Here is a 22,884-nt window from a genome sequence, read left to right on the forward strand (position 1 = left end):
GGGTTCGGGGTCCTTTTTTCGGAAAATCGCGAATTTCCGGGGGCATGTTTTCGTAGGAAATTAAGCCTGTATTTAGCCTCTCATTAAACTGGCCGTAACTCCACAAAACGTAGCCCGAGGGCTCTGAAACTTCTTGGGTGCGTCCGTCAGGTCACTAGGAGCGTCCCCAGTGGGTTATCTCAGAATCGGGTTCGGGGTCCTTTTTTCGGAAAATCGCGATTTTCCGCGGGCATGTTTTAATAGGAAATTAAGCCTATATTTAGCCTCTCATTAAACTGGCTGTAACTCCACAAAACGTAGCCCGAGGGCTCTGAAACTTCTAGGGTGCGTCCGTCAGGTCACTAGGAGCGTCCCCAGTGGGTTATCTCAGAATCGGGTTCGGGGTCCTTTTTTCGGAAAATCGCGATTTTCCGCGGGCATGTTTTCATAGGAAATTAAGCCTGTATTTAGCCTCTCATTAAACTGGCCATAACTCCACAAAACGTAGCCCGAGGGCTCTGAAACTTCTTGGGTGCGTCCGTCAGGTCACTAGGAGCGTCCCCAGTGGGTTATCTCAGAATCGGGTTCGGGGTCCTTTTTTCGGAAAATCGCGATTTTCCGCGGGCATGTTTTCGTAGAAAATTAAGCCTGTATTTAGCCTCTCATTAAACTGGCCGTAACTCCACAAAACGTAGCCCGAGGGCTCTGAAACTTCTTGGGTGCGTCCGTCAGGTCACTAGGAGCGTCCCCAGTGGGTTATCTCAGAATCGGGTTCGGGGTCCTTTTTTCGGAAAATCGCAATTTTCCGCGGGGATGTTTTCGTAGGAAATTAAGCCTGTATTTAGCCTCTCATTAAACTGGCCGTAACTCCACAAAACGTAGCCCGAGGGCTCTGAAACTTCTTGGGTGCGTCCGTCAGGTCACTAGGAGCGTCCCCAGTGGGTTATCTCAGAATCGGGTTCGGGGTCCTTTTTTCGGAAAATCGCGATTTTCCGCGGGCATGTTTTAATAGGAAATTAAGCCTATATTTAGCCTCTCATTAAACTGGCTGTAACTCCACAAAACGTAGCCCAAGGGCTCTGAAACTTCTAGGGTGCGTCCGTCAGGTCACTAGGAGCGTCCCCAGTGGGTTATCTCAGAATCGGGTTCGGGGTCCTTTTTTCGGAAAATCGCGATTTTCCGCGGGCATGTTTTAATAGGAAATTAAGCCTGTATTTAGCCTCTCATTAAACTGGCCGTAACTCCACAAAACGTAGCCCGAGGGCTCTGAAACTTCTTGGGTGCGTCCGTCAGGTCACTAGGAGCGTCCCCAGTGGGTTATCTCAGAATCGGGTTCGGGGTCCTTTTTTCGGAAAATCGCGATTTTCCGCGGGCATGTTTTCGTAGGAAATTAAGCCTGTATTTAGCCTCTCATTAAACTGGCCGTAACTCCACAAAACGTAGCCCGAGGGCTCTGAAACTTCTTGGGTGCGTCCGTCAGGTCACTAGGAGCGTCCCCAGTGGGTTATCTCAGAATCGGGTTCGGGGTCCTTTTTTCGGAAAATCGCGATTTTCCGCGGGCATGTTTTAATAGGAAATTAAACCTGTATTTAGCCTCTCATTAAACTGGCTGTAACTCCACAAAACGTAGCCCGAGGGCTCTGAAACTTCTAGGGTGCGTCCGTCAGGTCACTAAGAGCGTCCCCAGTGGGTTATCTCAGAATCGGGTTCGGGGTCCTTTTTTCGGAAAATCGCAATTTTCCGCGGGCATGTTTTCGTAGGAAATTAAGCCTGTATTTAGCCTCTCATTAAACTGGCCATAACTCCACAAAACGTAGCCCGAGGGCTCTGAAACTTCTTGGGTGCGTCCGTCAGGTCACTAGGAGCGTCCCCAGTGGGTTATCTCAGAATCGGGTTCGGGGTCCTTTTTTCGGAAAATCGCGATTTTCCGCGGGCATGTTTTCGTAGGAAATTAAGCCTGTATTTAGCCTTTCATTAAACTGGCCGTAACTCCACAAAACGTAGCCCGAGGGCTCTGAAACTTCTTGGGTGCGTCCGTCAGGTCACTAGGAGCGTCCCCAGTGGGTTATCTCAAAATCGGGTTCGGGGTCCTTTTTTCGGAAAATCGCGATTTTCCGCGGGCATGTTTTCATAGGAAATTAAGCCTGTATTTAGCCTCTCATTAAACTGGCCGTAACTCCACAAAACGTAGCCCGAGGGCTCAGAAACTTCTTGGGTGCGTCCGTCAGGTCACTAGGAGCGTCCCCAGTGGGTTATCTCAGAATCGGGTTCGGGGTCCTTTTTTCGGAAAATCGCGATTTTCCGCGGGCATGTTTTAATAGGAAATCAAGCCTGTATTTAGCCTCTCATTAAACTGGCCGTAACTCCACAAAACGTAGCCCGAGGGCTCTGAAACTTCTAGGGTGCGTCCGTCAGGTCACTAAGAGCGTCCCCAGTGGGTTATCTCAGAATCGGGTTCGGGGTCCTTTTTTCGGAAAATCGCAATTTTCCGCGGGCATGTTTTCGTAGGAAATTAAGCCTGTATTTAGCCTCTCATTAAACTGGCCATAACTCCACAAAACGTAGCCCGAGGGCTCTGAAACTTCTTGGGTGCGTCCGTCAGGTCACTAGGAGCGTCCCCAGTGGGTTATCTCAGAATCGGGTTCGGGGTCCTTTTTTCGGAAAATCGCGATTTTCCGCGGGCATGTTTTCGTAGGAAATTAAGCCTGTATTTAGCCTCTCATTAAACTGGCCGTAACTCCACAAAAGGTAGCCCGAGGGCTCTGAAACTTCTTGGGTGCGTCCGTCAGGTCACTAGGAGCGTCCCCAGTGGGTTATCTCAAAATCGGGTTCGGGGTCCTTTTTTCGGAAAATCGCGATTTTCTGCGGGCATGTTTTCATAGGAAATTAAGCCTGTATTTAGCCTCTCATTAAACTGGCCGTAACTCCACAAAACGTAGCCCGAGGGCTCTGAAACTTCTTGGGTGCGTCCGTCAGGTCACTAGGAGCGTCCCCAGTGGGTTATCTCAGAATCGGGTTCGGGGTCCTTTTTTCGGAAAATCGCGATTTTCCGCGGGGATGTTTTCGTAGGAAATTAAGCCTGTATTTAGCCTCTCATTAAACTGGCCGTAACTCCACAAAACGTAGCCCGAGGGCTCTGAAACTTCTTGGGTGCGTCCGTCAGGTCACTAGGAGCGTCCCCAGTGGGTTATCTCAGAATCGGGTTCGGGGTCCTTTTTTCGGAAAATCGCGAATTTCCGCGGGCATGTTTTCGTAGGAAATTAAGCCTGTATTTAGCCTCTCATTAAACTGGCCGTAACTCCACAAAACGTAGCCCGAGGGCTCTGAAACTTCTTGGGTGCGTCCGTCAGGTCACTAGGAGCGTCCCCAGTGGGTTATCTCAGAATCGGGTTCGGGGTCCTTTTTTCGGAAAATCGCGATTTTCCGCGGGCATGTTTTAATAGGAAATCAAGCCTGTATTTAGCCTCTCATTAAACTGGCCGTAACTCCACAAAACGTAGCCCGAGGGCTCTGAAACTTCTTGGGTGCGTCCGTCAGGTCACTAGGAGCGTCCCCAGTGGGTTATCTCAGAATCGGGTTCGGGGTCCTTTTTTCGGAAAATCGCGATTTTCCGCGGGCATGTTTTAATAGGAAATCAAGCCTGTATTTAGCCTCTCATTAAACTGGCCGTAACTCCACAAAACGTAGCCCGAGGGCTCTGAAACTTCTTGGGTGCGTCCGTCAGGTCACTAGGAGCGTCCCCAGTGGGTTATCTCAGAATCGGGTTCGGGGTCCTTTTTTCGGAAAATCGCGAATTTCCGCGGGCATGTTTTCGTAGGAAATTAAGCCTGTATTTAGCCTCTCATTAAACTGGCCGTAACTCCACAAAACGTAGCCCGAGGGCTCTGAAACTTCTTGGGTGCGTCCGTCAGGTCACTAGGAGCGTCCCCAGTGGGTTATCTCAGAATCGGGTTCGGGGTCCTTTTTTCGGAAAATCGCGAATTTCCGCGGGCATGTTTTCGTAGGAAATTAAGCCTGTATTTAGCCTCTCATTAAACTGGCCGTAACTCCACAAAACGTAGCCCGAGGGCTCTGAAACTTCTTGGGTGCGTCCGTCAGGTCACTAGGAGCGTCCCCAGTGGGTTATCTCAGAATCGGGTTCGGGGTCCTTTTTTCGGAAAATCGCGATTTTCCGCGGGCATGTTTTCGTAGGAAATTAAGCCTGTATTTAGCCTCTCATTAAACTGGCCGTAACTCCACAAAACGTAGCCCGAGGGCTCTGAAACTTCTTGGGTGCGTCCGTCAGGTCACTAGGAGCGTCCCCAGTGGGTTATCTCAGAATCGGGTTCGGGGTCCTTTTTTCGGAAAATCGCGAATTTCCGCGGGCATGTTTTCGTAGGAAATTAAGCCTGTATTTAGCCTCTCATTAAACTGGCCGTAACTCCACAAAACGTAGCCCGAGGGCTCTGAAACTTCTTGGGTGCGTCCGTCAGGTCACTAGGAGCGTCCCCAGTGGGTTATCTCAAAATCGGGTTCGGGGTCCTTTTTTCGGAAAATCGCGATTTTCCGCGGGCATGTTTTAATAGGAAATCAAGCCTGTATTTAGCCTCTCATTAAACTGGCCGTAACTCCACAAAACGTAGCCCGAGGGCTCTGAAACTTCTTGGGTGCGTCCGTCAGGTCACTAGGAGCGTCCCCAGTGGGTTATCTCAGAATCGGGTTCGGGGTCCTTTTTTCGGAAAATCGCGATTTTCCGCGGGCATGTTTTAATAGGAAATCAAGCCTGTATTTAGCCTCTCATTAAACTGGCCGTAACTCCACAAAACGTAGCCCGAGGGCTCTGAAACTTCTTGGGTGCGTCCGTCAGGTCACTAGGAGCGTCCCCAGTGGGTTATCTCAGAATCGGGTTCGGGGTCCTTTTTTCGGAAAATCGCGATTTTCCGCGGGCATGTTTTCGTAGGAAATTAAGCCTGTATTTAGCCTCTCATTAAACTGGCCGTAACTCCACAAAACGTAGCCCGAGGGCTCTGAAACTTCTTGGGTGCGTCCGTCAGGTCACTAGGAGCGTCCCCAGTGGGTTATCTCAGAATCGGGTTCGGGGTCCTTTTTTCGGAAAATCGCGATTTTCCGCGGGCATGTTTTAATAGGAAATTAAACCTGTATTTAGCCTCTCATTAAACTGGCTGTAACTCCACAAAACGTAGCCCGAGGGCTCTGAAACTTCTAGGGTGCGTCCGTCAGGTCACTAAGAGCGTCCCCAGTGGGTTATCTCAGAATCGGGTTCGGGGTCCTTTTTTCGGAAAATCGCAATTTTCCGCGGGCATGTTTTCGTAGGAAATTAAGCCTGTATTTAGCCTCTCATTAAACTGGCCATAACTCCACAAAACGTAGCCCGAGGGCTCTGAAACTTCTTGGGTGCGTCCGTCAGGTCACTAGGAGCGTCCCCAGTGGGTTATCTCAGAATCGGGTTCGGGGTCCTTTTTTCGGAAAATCGCGATTTTCCGCGGGCATGTTTTCGTAGGAAATTAAGCCTGTATTTAGCCTTTCATTAAACTGGCCGTAACTCCACAAAACGTAGCCCGAGGGCTCTGAAACTTCTTGGGTGCGTCCGTCAGGTCACTAGGAGCGTCCCCAGTGGGTTATCTCAGAATCGGGTTCGGGGTCCTTTTTTCGGAAAATCGCGATTTTCCGCGGGCATGTTTTCATAGGAAATCAAGCCTGTATTTAGCCTCTCATTAAACTGGCCGTAACTCCACAAAACGTAGCCCGAGGGCTCTGAAACTTCTTGGGTGCGTCCGTCAGGTCACTAGGAGCGTCCCCAGTGGGTTATCTCAGAATCGGGTTCGGGGTCCTTTTTTCGGAAAATCGCGATTTTCCGCGGGCATGTTTTAATAGGAAATTAAGCCTATATTTAGCCTCTCATTAAACTGGCTGTAACTCCACAAAACGTAGCCCGAGGGCTCTGAAACTTCTAGGGTGCGTCCGTCAGGTCACTAGGAGCGTCCCCAGTGGGTTATCTCAGAATCGGGTTCGGGGTCCTTTTTTCGGAAAATCGCGAATTTCCGGGGGCATGTTTTCGTAGGAAATTAAGCCTGTATTTAGCCTCTCATTAAACTGGCCGTAACTCCACAAAACGTAGCCCGAGGGCTCTGAAACTTCTTGGGTGCGTCCGTCAGGTCACTAGGAGCGTCCCCAGTGGGTTATCTCAGAATCGGGTTCGGGGTCCTTTTTTCGGAAAATCGCGATTTTCCGCGGGCATGTTTTAATAGGAAATCAAGCCTGTATTTAGCCTCTCATTAAACTGGCCGTAACTCCACAAAACGTAGCCCGAGGGCTCTGAAACTTCTTGGGTGCGTCCGTCAGGTCACTAGGAGCGTCCCCAGTGGGTTATCTCAGAATCGGGTTCGGGGTCCTTTTTTCGGAAAATCGCGAATTTCCGGGGGCATGTTTCGTAGGAAATTAAGCCTGTATTTAGCCTCTCATTAAACTGGCCGTAACTCCACAAAACGTAGCCCGAGGGCTCTGAAACTTCTTGGGTGCGTCCGTCAGGTCACTAGGAGCGTCCCCAGTGGGTTATCTCAGAATCGGGTTCGGGGTCCTTTTTTCGGAAAATCGCGATTTTCCGCGGGCATGTTTTCGTAGGAAATTAAGCCTGTATTTAGCCTCTCATTAAACTGGCCGTAACTCCACAAACGTAGCCCGAGGGCTCTGAAACTTCTTGGGTGCGTCCGTCAGGTCACTAGGAGCGTCCCCAGTGGGTTATCTCAGAATCGGGTTCGGGGTCCTTTTTTCGGAAAATCGCGATTTTCCGCGGGCATGTTTTAATAGGAAATTAAACCTGTATTTAGCCTCTCATTAAACTGGCTGTAACTCCACAAAACGTAGCCCGAGGGCTCTGAAACTTCTAGGGTGCGTCCGTCAGGTCACTAAGAGCGTCCCCAGTGGGTTATCTCAGAATCGGGTTCGGGGTCCTTTTTTCGGAAAATCGCAATTTTCCGCGGGCATGTTTTCGTAGGAAATTAAGCCTGTATTTAGCCTCTCATTAAACTGGCCATAACTCCACAAAACGTAGCCCGAGGGCTCTGAAACTTCTTGGGTGCGTCCGTCAGGTCACTAGGAGCGTCCCCAGTGGGTTATCTCAGAATCGGGTTCGGGGTCCTTTTTTCGGAAAATCGCGATTTTCCGCGGGCATGTTTTCGTAGGAAATTAAGCCTGTATTTAGCCTCTCATTAAACTGGCCGTAACTCCACAAAACGTAGCCCGAGGGCTCTGAAACTTCTTGGGTGCGTCCGTCAGGTCACTAGGAGCGTCCCCAGTGGGTTATCTCAAAATCGGGTTCGGGGTCCTTTTTTCGGAAAATCGCGATTTTCTGCGGGCATGTTTTCATAGGAAATTAAGCCTGTATTTAGCCTCTCATTAAACTGGCCGTAACTCCACAAAACGTAGCCCGAGGGCTCAGAAACTTCTTGGGTGCGTCCGTCAGGTCACTAGGAGCGTCCCCAGTGGGTTATCTCAGAATCGGGTTCGGGGTCCTTTTTTCGGAAAATCGCGATTTTCCGCGGGCATGTTTTAATAGGAAATCAAGCCTGTATTTAGCCTCTCATTAAACTGGCCGTAACTCCACAAAACGTAGCCCGAGGGCTCTGAAACTTCTTGGGTGCGTCCGTCAGGTCACTAGGAGCGTCCCCAGTGGGTTATCTCAGAATCGGGTTCGGGGTCCTTTTTTCGGAAAATCGCGAATTTCCGCGGGCATGTTTTCGTAGGAAATTAAGCCTGTATTTAGCCTCTCATTAAACTGGCCGTAACTCCACAAAACGTAGCCCGAGGGCTCTGAAACTTCTTGGGTGCGTCCGTCAGGTCACTAGGAGCGTCCCCAGTGGGTTATCTCAGAATCGGGTTCGGGGTCCTTTTTTCGGAAAATCGCGATTTTCCGCGGGCATGTTTTAATAGGAAATCAAGCCTGTATTTAGCCTCTCATTAAACTGGCCGTAACTCCACAAAACGTAGCCCGAGGGCTCTGAAACTTCTTGGGTGCGTCCGTCAGGTCACTAGGAGCGTCCCCAGTGGGTTATCTCAGAATCGGGTTCGGGGTAATTTTTTCGGAAAATCGCGATTTTCCGCGGGCATGTTTTAATAGGAAATTAAACCTGTATTTAGCCTCTCATTAAACTGGCTGTAACTCCACAAAACGTAGCCCGAGGGCTCTGAAACTTCTAGGGTGCGTCCGTCAGGTCACTAAGAGCGTCCCCAGTGGGTTATCTCAGAATCGGGTTCGGGGTCCTTTTTTCGGAAAATCGCAATTTTCCGCGGGCATGTTTTCGTAGGAAATTAAGCCTGTATTTAGCCTCTCATTAAACTGGCCATAACTCCACAAAACGTAGCCCGAGGGCTCTGAAACTTCTTGGGTGCGTCCGTCAGGTCACTAGGAGCGTCCCCAGTGGGTTATCTCAGAATCGGGTTCGGGGTCCTTTTTTCGGAAAATCGCGATTTTCCGCGGGCATGTTTTCGTAGGAAATTAAGCCTGTATTTAGCCTCTCATTAAACTGGCCGTAACTCCACAAAACGTAGCCCGAGGGCTCTGAAACTTCTTGGGTGCGTCCGTCAGGTCACTAGGAGCGTCCCCAGTGGGTTATCTCAAAATCGGGTTCGGGGTCCTTTTTTCGGAAAATCGCGATTTTCTGCGGGCATGTTTTCATAGGAAATTAAGCCTGTATTTAGCCTCTCATTAAACTGGCCGTAACTCCACAAAACGTAGCCCGAGGGCTCAGAAACTTCTTGGGTGCGTCCGTCAGGTCACTAGGAGCGTCCCCAGTGGGTTATCTCAGAATCGGGTTCGGGGTCCTTTTTTCGGAAAATCGCGATTTTCCGCGGGCATGTTTTAATAGGAAATCAAGCCTGTATTTAGCCTCTCATTAAACTGGCCGTAACTCCACAAAACGTAGCCCGAGGGCTCTGAAACTTCTTGGGTGCGTCCGTCAGGTCACTAGGAGCGTCCCCAGTGGGTTATCTCAGAATCGGGTTCGGGGTCCTTTTTTCGGAAAATCGCGAATTTCCGCGGGCATGTTTTCGTAGGAAATAAGGCCTGTATTTAGCCTCTCATTAAACTGGCCGTAACTCCACAAAACGTAGCCCGAGGGCTCTGAAACTTCTTGGGTGCGTCCGTCAGGTCACTAGGAGCGTCCCCAGTGGGTTATCTCAGAATCGGGTTCGGGGTCCTTTTTTCGGAAAATCGCGATTTTCCGCGGGCATGTTTTAATAGGAAATCAAGCCTGTATTTAGCCTCTCATTAAACTGGCCGTAACTCCACAAAACGTAGCCCGAGGGCTCTGAAACTTCTTGGGTGCGTCCGTCAGGTCACTAGGAGCGTCCCCAGTGGGTTATCTCAGAATCGGGTTCGGGGTCCTTTTTTCGGAAAATCGCGATTTTCCGTGGGCATGTTTTCGTAGGAAATTAAGCCTGTATTTAGCCTCTCATTAAACTGGCCGTAACTCCACAAAACGTAGCCCGAGGGCTCTGAAACTTCTTGGGTGCGTCCGTCAGGTCACTAGGAGCGTCCCCAGTGGGTTATCTCAGAATCGGGTTCGGGGTCCTTTTTTCGGAAAATCACGATTTTCCGCGGGCATGTTTTAATAGGAAATTAAACCTGTATTTAGCCTCTCATTAAACTGGCTGTAACTCCACAAAACGTAGCCCGAGAGCTCTGAAACTTCTAGGGTGCGTCCGTCAGGTCACTAAGAGCGTCCCCAGTGGGTTATCTCAGAATCGGGTTCGGGGTCCTTTTTTCGGAAAATCGCGATTTTCCGCGGGCATGTTTTAATAGGAAATTAAGCCTATATTTAGCCTCTCATTAAACTGGCTGTAACTCCACAAAACGTAGCCCAAGGGCTCTGAAACTTCTAGGGTGCGTCCGTCAGGTCACTAGGAGCGTCCCCAGTGGGTTATCTCAGAATCGGGTTCGGGGTCCTTTTTTCGGAAAATCGCGATTTTCCGCGGGCATGTTTTCATAGGAAATTAAGCCTGTATTTAGCCTCTCATTAAACTGGCCGTAACTCCACAAAACGTAGCCCGAGGGCTCTGAAACTTCTTGGGTGCGTCCGTCAGGTCACTAGGAGCGTCCCCAGTGGGTTATCTCAGAATCGGGTTCGGGGTCCTTTTTTCGGAAAATCGCGAATTTCCGGGGGCATGTTTTCGTAGGAAATTAAGCCTGTATTTAGCCTCTCATTAAACTGGCCGTAACTCCACAAAACGTAGCCCGAGGGCTCTGAAACTTCTTGGGTGCGTCCGTCAGGTCACTAGGAGCGTCCCCAGTGGGTTATCTCAGAATCGGGTTCGGGGTCCTTTTTTCGGAAAATCGCGATTTTCCGCGGGCATGTTTTAATAGGAAATTAAGCCTATATTTAGCCTCTCATTAAACTGGCTGTAACTCCACAAAACGTAGCCCGAGGGCTCTGAAACTTCTAGGGTGCGTCCGTCAGGTCACTAGGAGCGTCCCCAGTGGGTTATCTCAGAATCGGGTTCGGGGTCCTTTTTTCGGAAAATCGCGATTTTCCGCGGGCATGTTTTCATAGGAAATTAAGCCTGTATTTAGCCTCTCATTAAACTGGCCATAACTCCACAAAACGTAGCCCGAGGGCTCTGAAACTTCTTGGGTGCGTCCGTCAGGTCACTAGGAGCGTCCCCAGTGGGTTATCTCAGAATCGGGTTCGGGGTCCTTTTTTCGGAAAATCGCGATTTTCCGCGGGCATGTTTTCGTAGAAAATTAAGCCTGTATTTAGCCTCTCATTAAACTGGCCGTAACTCCACAAAACGTAGCCCGAGGGCTCTGAAACTTCTTGGGTGCGTCCGTCAGGTCACTAGGAGCGTCCCCAGTGGGTTATCTCAGAATCGGGTTCGGGGTCCTTTTTTCGGAAAATCGCGATTTTCCGCGGGGATGTTTTCGTAGGAAATTAAGCCTGTATTTAGCCTCTCATTAAACTGGCCGTAACTCCACAAAACGTAGCCCGAGGGCTCTGAAACTTCTTGGGTGCGTCCGTCAGGTCACTAGGAGCGTCCCCAGTGGGTTATCTCAGAATCGGGTTCGGGGTCCTTTTTTCGGAAAATCGCGATTTTCCGCGGGCATGTTTTAATAGGAAATTAAGCCTATATTTAGCCTCTCATTAAACTGGCTGTAACTCCACAAAACGTAGCCCAAGGGCTCTGAAACTTCTAGGGTGCGTCCGTCAGGTCACTAGGAGCGTCCCCAGTGGGTTATCTCAGAATCGGGTTCGGGGTCCTTTTTTCGGAAAATCGCGATTTTCCGCGGGCATGTTTTAATAGGAAATTAAGCCTGTATTTAGCCTCTCATTAAACTGGCCGTAACTCCACAAAACGTAGCCCGAGGGCTCTGAAACTTCTTGGGTGCGTCCGTCAGGTCACTAGGAGCGTCCCCAGTGGGTTATCTCAGAATCGGGTTCGGGGTCCTTTTTTCGGAAAATCGCGATTTTCCGCGGGCATGTTTTCGTAGGAAATTAAGCCTGTATTTAGCCTCTCATTAAACTGGCCGTAACTCCACAAAACGTAGCCCGAGGGCTCTGAAACTTCTTGGGTGCGTCCGTCAGGTCACTAGGAGCGTCCCCAGTGGGTTATCTCAGAATCGGGTTCGGGGTCCTTTTTTCGGAAAATCGCGATTTTCCGCGGGCATGTTTTAATAGGAAATTAAACCTGTATTTAGCCTCTCATTAAACTGGCTGTAACTCCACAAAACGTAGCCCGAGGGCTCTGAAACTTCTAGGGTGCGTCCGTCAGGTCACTAAGAGCGTCCCCAGTGGGTTATCTCAGAATCGGGTTCGGGGTCCTTTTTTCGGAAAATCGCAATTTTCCGCGGGCATGTTTTCGTAGGAAATTAAGCCTGTATTTAGCCTCTCATTAAACTGGCCATAACTCCACAAAACGTAGCCCGAGGGCTCTGAAACTTCTTGGGTGCGTCCGTCAGGTCACTAGGAGCGTCCCCAGTGGGTTATCTCAGAATCGGGTTCGGGGTCCTTTTTTCGGAAAATCGCGATTTTCCGCGGGCATGTTTTCGTAGGAAATTAAGCCTGTATTTAGCCTTTCATTAAACTGGCCGTAACTCCACAAAACGTAGCCCGAGGGCTCTGAAACTTCTTGGGTGCGTCCGTCAGGTCACTAGGAGCGTCCCCAGTGGGTTATCTCAAAATCGGGTTCGGGGTCCTTTTTTCGGAAAATCGTGATTTTCCGCGGGCATGTTTTCATAGGAAATTAAGCCTGTATTTAGCCTCTCATTAAACTGGCCGTAACTCCACAAAACGTAGCCCGAGGGCTCAGAAACTTCTTGGGTGCGTCCGTCAGGTCACTAGGAGCGTCCCCAGTGGGTTATCTCAGAATCGGGTTCGGGGTCCTTTTTTCGGAAAATCGCGATTTTCCGCGGGCATGTTTTAATAGGAAATCAAGCCTGTATTTAGCCTCTCATTAAACTGGCCGTAACTCCACAAAACGTAGCCCGAGGGCTCTGAAACTTCTAGGGTGCGTCCGTCAGGTCACTAAGAGCGTCCCCAGTGGGTTATCTCAGAATCGGGTTCGGGGTCCTTTTTTCGGAAAATCGCAATTTTCCGCGGGCATGTTTTCGTAGGAAATTAAGCCTGTATTTAGCCTCTCATTAAACTGGCCATAACTCCACAAAACGTAGCCCGAGGGCTCTGAAACTTCTTGGGTGCGTCCGTCAGGTCACTAGGAGCGTCCCCAGTGGGTTATCTCAGAATCGGGTTCGGGGTCCTTTTTTCGGAAAATCGCGATTTTCCGCGGGCATGTTTTCGTAGGAAATTAAGCCTGTATTTAGCCTCTCATTAAACTGGCCGTAACTCCACAAAAGGTAGCCCGAGGGCTCTGAAACTTCTTGGGTGCGTCCGTCAGGTCACTAGGAGCGTCCCCAGTGGGTTATCTCAAAATCGGGTTCGGGGTCCTTTTTTCGGAAAATCGCGATTTTCTGCGGGCATGTTTTCATAGGAAATTAAGCCTGTATTTAGCCTCTCATTAAACTGGCCGTAACTCCACAAAACGTAGCCCGAGGGCTCTGAAACTTCTTGGGTGCGTCCGTCAGGTCACTAGGAGCGTCCCCAGTGGGTTATCTCAGAATCGGGTTCGGGGTCCTTTTTTCGGAAAATCGCGATTTTCCGCGGGGATGTTTTCGTAGGAAATTAAGCCTGTATTTAGCCTCTCATTAAACTGGCCGTAACTCCACAAAACGTAGCCCGAGGGCTCTGAAACTTCTTGGGTGCGTCCGTCAGGTCACTAGGAGCGTCCCCAGTGGGTTATCTCAGAATCGGGTTCGGGGTCCTTTTTTCGGAAAATCGCGATTTTCCGCGGGCATGTTTTAATAGGAAATTAAGCCTATATTTAGCCTCTCATTAAACTGGCTGTAACTCCACAAAACGTAGCCCAAGGGCTCTGAAACTTCTAGGGTGCGTCCGTCAGGTCACTAGGAGCGTCCCCAGTGGGTTATCTCAGAATCGGGTTCGGGGTCCTTTTTTCGGAAAATCGCGATTTTCCGCGGGCATGTTTTAATAGGAAATTAAGCCTGTATTTAGCCTCTCATTAAACTGGCCGTAACTCCACAAAACGTAGCCCGAGGGCTCTGAAACTTCTTGGGTGCGTCCGTCAGGTCACTAGGAGCGTCCCCAGTGGGTTATCTCAGAATCGGGTTCGGGGTCCTTTTTTCGGAAAATCGCGATTTTCCGCGGGCATGTTTTCGTAGGAAATTAAGCCTGTATTTAGCCTCTCATTAAACTGGCCGTAACTCCACAAAACGTAGCCCGAGGGCTCTGAAACTTCTTGGGTGCGTCCGTCAGGTCACTAGGAGCGTCCCCAGTGGGTTATCTCAGAATCGGGTTCGGGGTCCTTTTTTCGGAAAATCGCGAATTTCCGGGGGCATGTTTTCGTAGGAAATTAAGCCTGTATTTAGCCTCTCATTAAACTGGCCGTAACTCCACAAAACGTAGCCCGAGGGCTCTGAAACTTCTTGGGTGCGTCCGTCAGGTCACTAGGAGCGTCCCCAGTGGGTTATCTCAGAATCGGGTTCGGGGTCCTTTTTTCGGAAAATCGCGATTTTCCGCGGGCATGTTTTAATAGGAAATCAAGCCTGTATTTAGCCTCTCATTAAACTGGCCGTAACTCCACAAAACGTAGCCCGAGGGCTCTGAAACTTCTTGGGTGCGTCCGTCAGGTCACTAGGAGCGTCCCCAGTGGGTTATCTCAGAATCGGGTTCGGGGTCCTTTTTTCGGAAAATCGCGAATTTCCGGGGGCATGTTTCGTAGGAAATTAAGCCTGTATTTAGCCTCTCATTAAACTGGCCGTAACTCCACAAAACGTAGCCCGAGGGCTCTGAAACTTCTTGGGTGCGTCCGTCAGGTCACTAAGAGCGTCCCCAGTGGGTTATCTCAGAATCGGGTTCGGGGTCCTTTTTTCGGAAAATCGCGATTTTCCGCGGGCATGTTTTCGTAGGAAATTAAGCCTGTATTTAGCCTCTCATTAAACTGGCCGTAACTCCACAAACGTAGCCCGAGGGCTCTGAAACTTCTTGGGTGCGTCCGTCAGGTCACTAGGAGCGTCCCCAGTGGGTTATCTCAGAATCGGGTTCGGGGTCCTTTTTTCGGAAAATCGCGATTTTCCGCGGGCATGTTTTAATAGGAAATTAAACCTGTATTTAGCCTCTCATTAAACTGGCTGTAACTCCACAAAACGTAGCCCGAGGGCTCTGAAACTTCTAGGGTGCGTCCGTCAGGTCACTAAGAGCGTCCCCAGTGGGTTATCTCAGAATCGGGTTCGGGGTCCTTTTTTCGGAAAATCGCAATTTTCCGCGGGCATGTTTTCGTAGGAAATTAAGCCTGTATTTAGCCTCTCATTAAACTGGCCATAACTCCACAAAACGTAGCCCGAGGGCTCTGAAACTTCTTGGGTGCGTCCGTCAGGTCACTAGGAGCGTCCCCAGTGGGTTATCTCAGAATCGGGTTCGGGGTCCTTTTTTCGGAAAATCGCGATTTTCCGCGGGCATGTTTTCGTAGGAAATTAAGCCTGTATTTAGCCTCTCATTAAACTGGCCGTAACTCCACAAAACGTAGCCCGAGGGCTCTGAAACTTCTTGGGTGCGTCCGTCAGGTCACTAGGAGCGTCCCCAGTGGGTTATCTCAAAATCGGGTTCGGGGTCCTTTTTTCGGAAAATCGCGATTTTCTGCGGGCATGTTTTCATAGGAAATTAAGCCTGTATTTAGCCTCTCATTAAACTGGCCGTAACTCCACAAAACGTAGCCCGAGGGCTCAGAAACTTCTTGGGTGCGTCCGTCAGGTCACTAGGAGCGTCCCCAGTGGGTTATCTCAGAATCGGGTTCGGGGTCCTTTTTTCGGAAAATCGCGATTTTCCGCGGGCATGTTTTAATAGGAAATCAAGCCTGTATTTAGCCTCTCATTAAACTGGCCGTAACTCCACAAAACGTAGCCCGAGGGCTCTGAAACTTCTTGGGTGCGTCCGTCAGGTCACTAGGAGCGTCCCCAGTGGGTTATCTCAGAATCGGGTTCGGGGTCCTTTTTTCGGAAAATCGCGAATTTCCGCGGGCATGTTTTCGTAGGAAATTAAGCCTGTATTTAGCCTCTCATTAAACTGGCCGTAACTCCACAAAACGTAGCCCGAGGGCTCTGAAACTTCTTGGGTGCGTCCGTCAGGTCACTAGGAGCGTCCCCAGTGGGTTATCTCAGAATCGGGTTCGGGGTCCTTTTTTCGGAAAATCGCGATTTTCCGCGGGCATGTTTTAATAGGAAATCAAGCCTGTATTTAGCCTCTCATTAAACTGGCCGTAACTCCACAAAACGTAGCCCGAGGGCTCTGAAACTTCTTGGGTGCGTCCGTCAGGTCACTAGGAGCGTCCCCAGTGGGTTATCTCAGAATCGGGTTCGGGGTCCTTTTTTCGGAAAATCGCGATTTTCCGCGGGCATGTTTTAATAGGAAATTAAACCTGTATTTAGCCTCTCATTAAACTGGCTGTAACTCCACAAAACGTAGCCCGAGGGCTCTGAAACTTCTAGGGTGCGTCCGTCAGGTCACTAAGAGCGTCCCCAGTGGGTTATCTCAGAATCGGGTTCGGGGTCCTTTTTTCAGAAAATCGCAATTTTCCGCGGGCATGTTTTCGTAGGAAATTAAGCCTGTATTTAGCCTCTCATTAAACTGGCCATAACTCCACAAAACGTAGCCCGAGGGCTCTGAAACTTCTTGGGTGCGTCCGTCAGGTCACTAGGAGCGTCCCCAGTGGGTTATCTCAGAATCGGGTTCGGGGTCCTTTTTTCGGAAAATCGCGATTTTCCGCGGGCATGTTTTCGTAGGAAATTAAGCCTGTATTTAGCCTCTCATTAAACTGGCCGTAACTCCACAAAACGTAGCCCGAGGGCTCTGAAACTTCTTGGGTGCGTCCGTCAGGTCACTAGGAGCGTCCCCAGTGGGTTATCTCAAAATCGGGTTCGGGGTCCTTTTTTCGGAAAATCGCGATTTTCTGCGGGCATGTTTTCATAGGAAATTAAGCCTGTATTTAGCCTCTCATTAAACTGGCCGTAACTCCACAAAACGTAGCCCGAGGGCTCAGAAACTTCTTGGGTGCGTCCGTCAGGTCACTAGGAGCGTCCCCAGTGGGTTATCTCAGAATCGGGTTCGGGGTCCTTTTTTCGGAAAATCGCGATTTTCCGCGGGCATGTTTTAATAGGAAATCAAGCCTGTATTTAGCCTCTCATTAAACTGGCCGTAACTCCACAAAACGTAGCCCGAGGGCTCTGAAACTTCTTGGGTGCGTCCGTCAGGTCACTAGGAGCGTCCCCAGTGGGTTATCTCAGAATCGGGTTCGGGGTCCTTTTTTCGGAAAATCGCGAATTTCCGCGGGCATGTTTTCGTAGGAAATTAAGCCTGTATTTAGCCTCTCATTAAACTGGCCGTAACTCCACAAAACGTAGCCCGAGGGCTCTGAAACTTCTTGGGTGCGTCCGTCAGGTCACTAGGAGCGTCCCCAGTGGGTTATCTCAGAATCGGGTTCGGGGTCCTTTTTTCGGAAAATCGCGATTTTCCGCGGGCATGTTTTAATAGGAAATCAAGCCTGTATTTAGCCTCTCATTAAACTGGCCGTAACTCCACAAAACGTAGCCCGAGGGCTCTGAAACTTCTTGGGTGCGTCCGTCAGGTCACTAGGAGCGTCCCCAGTGGGTTATCTCAGAATCGGGTTCGGGGTCCTTTTTTCGGAAAATCGCGATTTTCCGCGGGCATGTTTTAATAGGAAATCAAGCCTGTATTTAGCCTCTCATTAAACTGGCCGTAACTCCACAAAACGTAGCCCGAGGGCTCTGAAACTTCTTGGGTGCGTCCGTCAGGTCACTAGGAGCGTCCCCAGTGGGTTATCTCAGAATCGGGTTCGGGGTCCTTTTTTCGGAAAATCGCGAATTTCCGCGGGCATGTTTTCGTAGGAAATTAAGCCTGTATTTAGCCTCTCATTAAACTGGCCGTAACTCCACAAAACGTAGCCCGAGGGCTCTGAAACTTCTTGGGTGCGTCCGTCAGGTCACTAGGAGCGTCCCCAGTGGGTTATCTCAGAATCGGGTTCGGGGTCCTTTTTTCGGAAAATCGCGAATTTCCGCGGGCATGTTTTCGTAGGAAATTAAGCCTGTATTTAGCCTCTCATTAAACTGGCCGTAACTCCACAAAACGTAGCCCGAGGGCTCTGAAACTTCTTGGGTGCGTCCGTCAGGTCACTAGGAGCGTCCCCAGTGGGTTATCTCAGAATCGGGTTCGGGGTCCTTTTTTCGGAAAATCGCGATTTTCCGCGGGCATGTTTTAATAGGAAATCAAGCCTGTATTTAGCCTCTCATTAAACTGGCCGTAACTCCACAAAACGTAGCCCGAGGGCTCTGAAACTTCTTGGGTGCGTCCGTCAGGTCACTAGGAGCGTCCCCAGTGGGTTATCTCAGAATCGGGTTCGGGGTCCTTTTTTCGGAAAATCGCGAATTTCCGCGGGCATGTTTTCGTAGGAAATTAAGCCTGTATTTAGCCTCTCATTAAACTGGCCGTAACTCCACAAAACGTAGCCCGAGGGCTCTGAAACTTCTTGGGTGCGTCCGTCAGGTCACTAGGAGCGTCCCCAGTGGGTTATCTCAAAATCGGGTTCGGGGTCCTTTTTTCGGAAAATCGCGATTTTCCGCGGGCATGTTTTAATAGGAAATCAAGCCTGTATTTAGCCTCTCATTAAACTGGCCGTAACTCCACAAAACGTAGCCCGAGGGCTCTGAAACTTCTTGGGTGCGTCCGTCAGGTCACTAGGAGCGTCCCCAGTGGGTTATCTCAGAATCGGGTTCGGGGTCCTTTTTTCGGAAAATCGCGATTTTCCGCGGGCATGTTTTAATAGGAAATCAAGCCTGTATTTAGCCTCTCATTAAACTGGCCGTAACTCCACAAAACGTAGCCCGAGGGCTCTGAAACTTCTTGGGTGCGTCCGTCAGGTCACTAGGAGCGTCCCCAGTGGGTTATCTCAGAATCGGGTTCGGGGTCCTTTTTTCGGAAAATCGCGAATTTCCGGGGGCATGTTTTCGTAGGAAATTAAGCCTGTATTTAGCCTCTCATTAAACTGGCCGTAACTCCACAAAACGTAGCCCGAGGGCTCTGAAACTTCTTGGGTGCGTCCGTCAGGTCACTAGGAGCGTCCCCAGTGGGTTATCTCAGAATCGGGTTCGGGGTCCTTTTTTCGGAAAATCGCGATTTTCCGCGGGCATGTTTTCGTAGGAAATTAAGCCTATATTTAGCCTCTCATTAAACTGGCTGTAACTCCACAAAACGTAGCCCGAGGGCTCTGAAACTTCTAGGGTGCGTCCGTCAGGTCACTAGGAGCGTCCCCAGTGGGTTATCTCAAAATCGGGTTCGGGGTCCTTTTTTCGGAAAATCGCGATTTTCCGCGGGCATGTTTTCATAGGAAATTAAGCCTGTATTTAGCCTCTCATTAAACTGGCCATAACTCCACAAAACGTAGCCCGAGGGCTCTGAAACTTCTTGGGTGCGTCCGTCAGGTCACTAGGAGCGTCCCCAGTGGGTTATCTCAGAATCGGGTTCGGGGTCCTTTTTTTCGGAAAATCGCGATTTTCCGCGGGCATGTTTTCGTAGAAAATTAAGCCTGTATTTAGCCTCTCATTAAACTGGCCGTAACTCCACAAAACGTAGCCCGAGGGCTCTGAAACTTCTTGGGTGCGTCCGTCAGGTCACTAGGAGCGTCCCCAGTGGGTTATCTCAAAATCGGGTTCGGGGTCCTTTTTTCGGAAAATCGCGATTTTCTGCGGGCATGTTTTCATAGGAAATTAAGCCTGTATTTAGCCTCTCATTAAACTGGCCGTAACTCCACAAAACGTAGCCCGAGGGCTCAGAAACTTCTTGGGTGCGTCCGTCAGGTCACTAGGAGCGTCCCCAGTGGGTTATCTCAGAATCGGGTTCGGGGTCCTTTTTTCGGAAAATCGCGATTTTCCGCGGGCATGTTTTAATAGGAAATCAAGCCTGTATATAGCCTCTCATTAAACTGGCCGTAACTCCGCAACGTAGCCCGAGGGCTCTGAAACTTCTTGGGTGCGTCCGTCAGGTCACTAGGAGCGTCCCCAGTGGGTTATCTCAGAATCGGGTTCGGGGTCCTTTTTTCGGAAAATCGCGATTTTCCGCGGGCATGTTTTCGTAGGAAATTAAGCCTGTATTTAGCCTCTCATTAAACTGGCCGTAACTCCACAAAACGTAGCCCGAGGGCTCTGAAACTTCTTGGGTGCGTCCGTCAGGTCACTAGGAGCGTCCCCAGTGGGTTATCTCAAAATCGGGTTCGGGGTCCTTTTTTCGGAAAATCGCGATTTTCCGCGGGCATGTTTAAATAGGAAATCAAGCCTGTATTTAGCCTCTCATTAAACTGGCCGTAACTCCACAAAACGTAGCCCGAGGGCTCTGAAACTTCTTGGGTGCGTCCGTCAGGTCACTAGGAGCGTCCCCAGTGGGTTATCTCAGAATCGGGTTCGGGGTCCTTTTTTCGGAAAATCGCGAATTTCCGCGGGCATGTTTTAATAGGAAATCAAGCCTGTATTTAGCCTCTCATTAAACTGGCCGTAACTCCACAAAACATAGCCCGAGGGCTCTGAAACTTCTTGGGTGCGTCCGTCAGGTCACTAGGAGCGTCCCCAGTGGGTTATCTCAGAATCGGGTTCGGGGTCCTTTTTTCGGAAAATCGCGAATTTCCGGGGGCATGTTTTCGTAGGAAATTAAGCCTGTATTTAGCCTCTCATTAAACTGGCCGTAACTCCACAAAACGTAGCCCGAGGGCTCTGAAACTTCTTGGGTGCGTCCGTCAGGTCACTAGGAGCGTCCCCAGTGGGTTATCTCAGAATCGGGTTCGGGGTCCTTTTTTCGGAAAATCGCGATTTTCCGCGGGCATGTTTTAATAGGAAATCAAGCCTGTATTAAGCCTCTCATTAAACTGGCCGTAACTCCACAAAACGTAGCCCGAGGGCTCTGAAACTTCTTGGGTGCGTCCGTCAGGTCACTAGGAGCGTCCCCAGTGGGTTATCTCAGAATCGGGTTCGGGGTCCTTTTTTCGGAAAATCGCGAATTTCCGGGGGCATGTTTCGTAGGAAATTAAGCCTGTATTTAGCCTCTCATTAAACTGGCCGTAACTCCACAAAACGTAGCCCGAGGGCTCTGAAACTTCTTGGGTGCGTCCGTCAGGTCACTAGGAGCGTCCCCAGTGGGTTATCTCAGAATCGGGTTCGGGGTCCTTTTTTCGGAAAATCGCGATTTTCCGCGGGCATGTTTTCGTAGGAAATTAAGCCTGTATTTAGCCTCTCATTAAACTGGCCGTAACTCCACAAACGTAGCCCGAGGGCTCTGAAACTTCTTGGGTGCGTCCGTCAGGTCACTAGGAGCGTCCCTAGTGGGTTATCTCAGAATCGGGTTCGGGGTCCTTTTTTCGGAAAATCGCGATTTTCCGCGGGCATGTTTTAATAGGAAATTAAACCTGTATTTAGCCTCTCATTAAACTGGCTGTAACTCCACAAAACGTAGCCCGAGGGCTCTGAAACTTCTAGGGTGCGTCCGTCAGGTCACTAAGAGCGTCCCCAGTGGGTTATCTCAGAATCGGGTTCGGGGTCCTTTTTTCGGAAAATCGCAATTTTCCGCGGGCATGTTTTCGTAGGAAATTAAGCCTGTATTTAGCCTCTCATTAAACTGGCCATAACTCCACAAAACGTAGCCCGAGGGCTCTGAAACTTCTTGGGTGCGTCCGTCAGGTCACTAGGAGCGTCCCCAGTGGGTTATCTCAGAATCGGGTTCGGGGTCCTTTTTTCGGAAAATCGCGATTTTCCGCGGGCATGTTTTAATAGGAAATCAAGCCTGTATTAAGCCTCTCATTAAACTGGCCGTAACTCCACAAAACGTAGCCCGAGGGCTCTGAAACTTCTTGGGTGCGTCCGTCAGGTCACTAGGAGCGTCCCCAGTGGGTTATCTCAGAATCGGGTTCGGGGTCCTTTTTTCGGAAAATCGCGAATTTCCGGGGGCATGTTTCGTAGGAAATTAAGCCTGTATTTAGCCTCTCATTAAACTGGCCGTAACTCCACAAAACGTAGCCCGAGGGCTCTGAAACTTCTTGGGTGCGTCCGTCAGGTCACTAGGAGCGTCCCCAGTGGGTTATCTCAGAATCGGGTTCGGGGTCCTTTTTTCGGAAAATCGCGATTTTCCGCGGGCATGTTTTCGTAGGAAATTAAGCCTGTATTTAGCCTCTCATTAAACTGGCCGTAACTCCACAAACGTAGCCCGAGGGCTCTGAAACTTCTTGGGTGCGTCCGTCAGGTCACTAGGAGCGTCCCCAGTGGGTTATCTCAGAATCGGGTTCGGGGTCCTTTGTTCGGAAAATCGCGATTTTCCGCGGGCATGTTTTAATAGGAAATTAAACCTGTATTTAGCCTCTCATTAAACTGGCTGTAACTCCACAAAACGTAGCCCGAGGGCTCTGAAACTTCTAGGGTGCGTCCGTCAGGTCACTAAGAGCGTCCCCAGTGGGTTATCTCAGAATCGGGTTCGGGGTCCTTTTTTCGGAAAATCGCAATTTTCCGCGGGCATGTTTTCGTAGGAAATTAAGCCTGTATTTAGCCTCTCATTAAACTGGCCATAACTCCACAAAACGTAGCCCGAGGGCTCTGAAACTTCTTGGGTGCGTCCGTCAGGTCACTAGGAGCGTCCCCAGTGGGTTATCTCAGAATCGGGTTCGGGGTCCTTTTTTCGGAAAATCGCGATTTTCCGCGGGCATGTTTTCGTAGGAAATTAAGCCTGTATTTAGCCTCTCATTAAACTGGCCGTAACTCCACAAAACGTAGCCCGAGGGCTCTGAAACTTCTTGGGTGCGTCCGTCAGGTCACTAGGAGCGTCCCCAGTGGGTTATCTCAAAATCGGGTTCGGGGTCCTTTTTTCGGAAAATCGCGATTTTCTGCGGGCATGTTTTCATAGGAAATTAAGCCTGTATTTAGCCTCTCATTAAACTGGCCGTAACTCCACAAAACGTAGCCCGAGGGCTCAGAAACTTCTTGGGTGCGTCCGTCAGGTCACTAGGAGCGTCCCCAGTGGGTTATCTCAGAATCGGGTTCGGGGTCCTTTTTTCGGAAAATCGCGATTTTCCGCGGGCATGTTTTAATAGGAAATCAAGCCTGTATTTAGCCTCTCATTAAACTGGCCGTAACTCCACAAAACGTAGCCCGAGGGCTCTGAAACTTCTTGGGTGCGTCCGTCAGGTCACTAGGAGCGTCCCCAGTGGGTTATCTCAGAATCGGGTTCGGGGTCCTTTTTTCGGAAAATCGCGATTTTCCGCGGGCATGTTTTAATAGGAAATTAAGCCTATATTTAGCCT

This window comes from Halichoeres trimaculatus, unplaced genomic scaffold (assembly GCF_033239565.1).
Source record: "Halichoeres trimaculatus isolate MK-OKI-2021-1 unplaced genomic scaffold, fHalTri1.1 fHalTri1_scaffold_16, whole genome shotgun sequence".
NCBI lineage: Eukaryota > Metazoa > Chordata > Actinopteri > Labriformes > Labridae > Halichoeres > Halichoeres trimaculatus.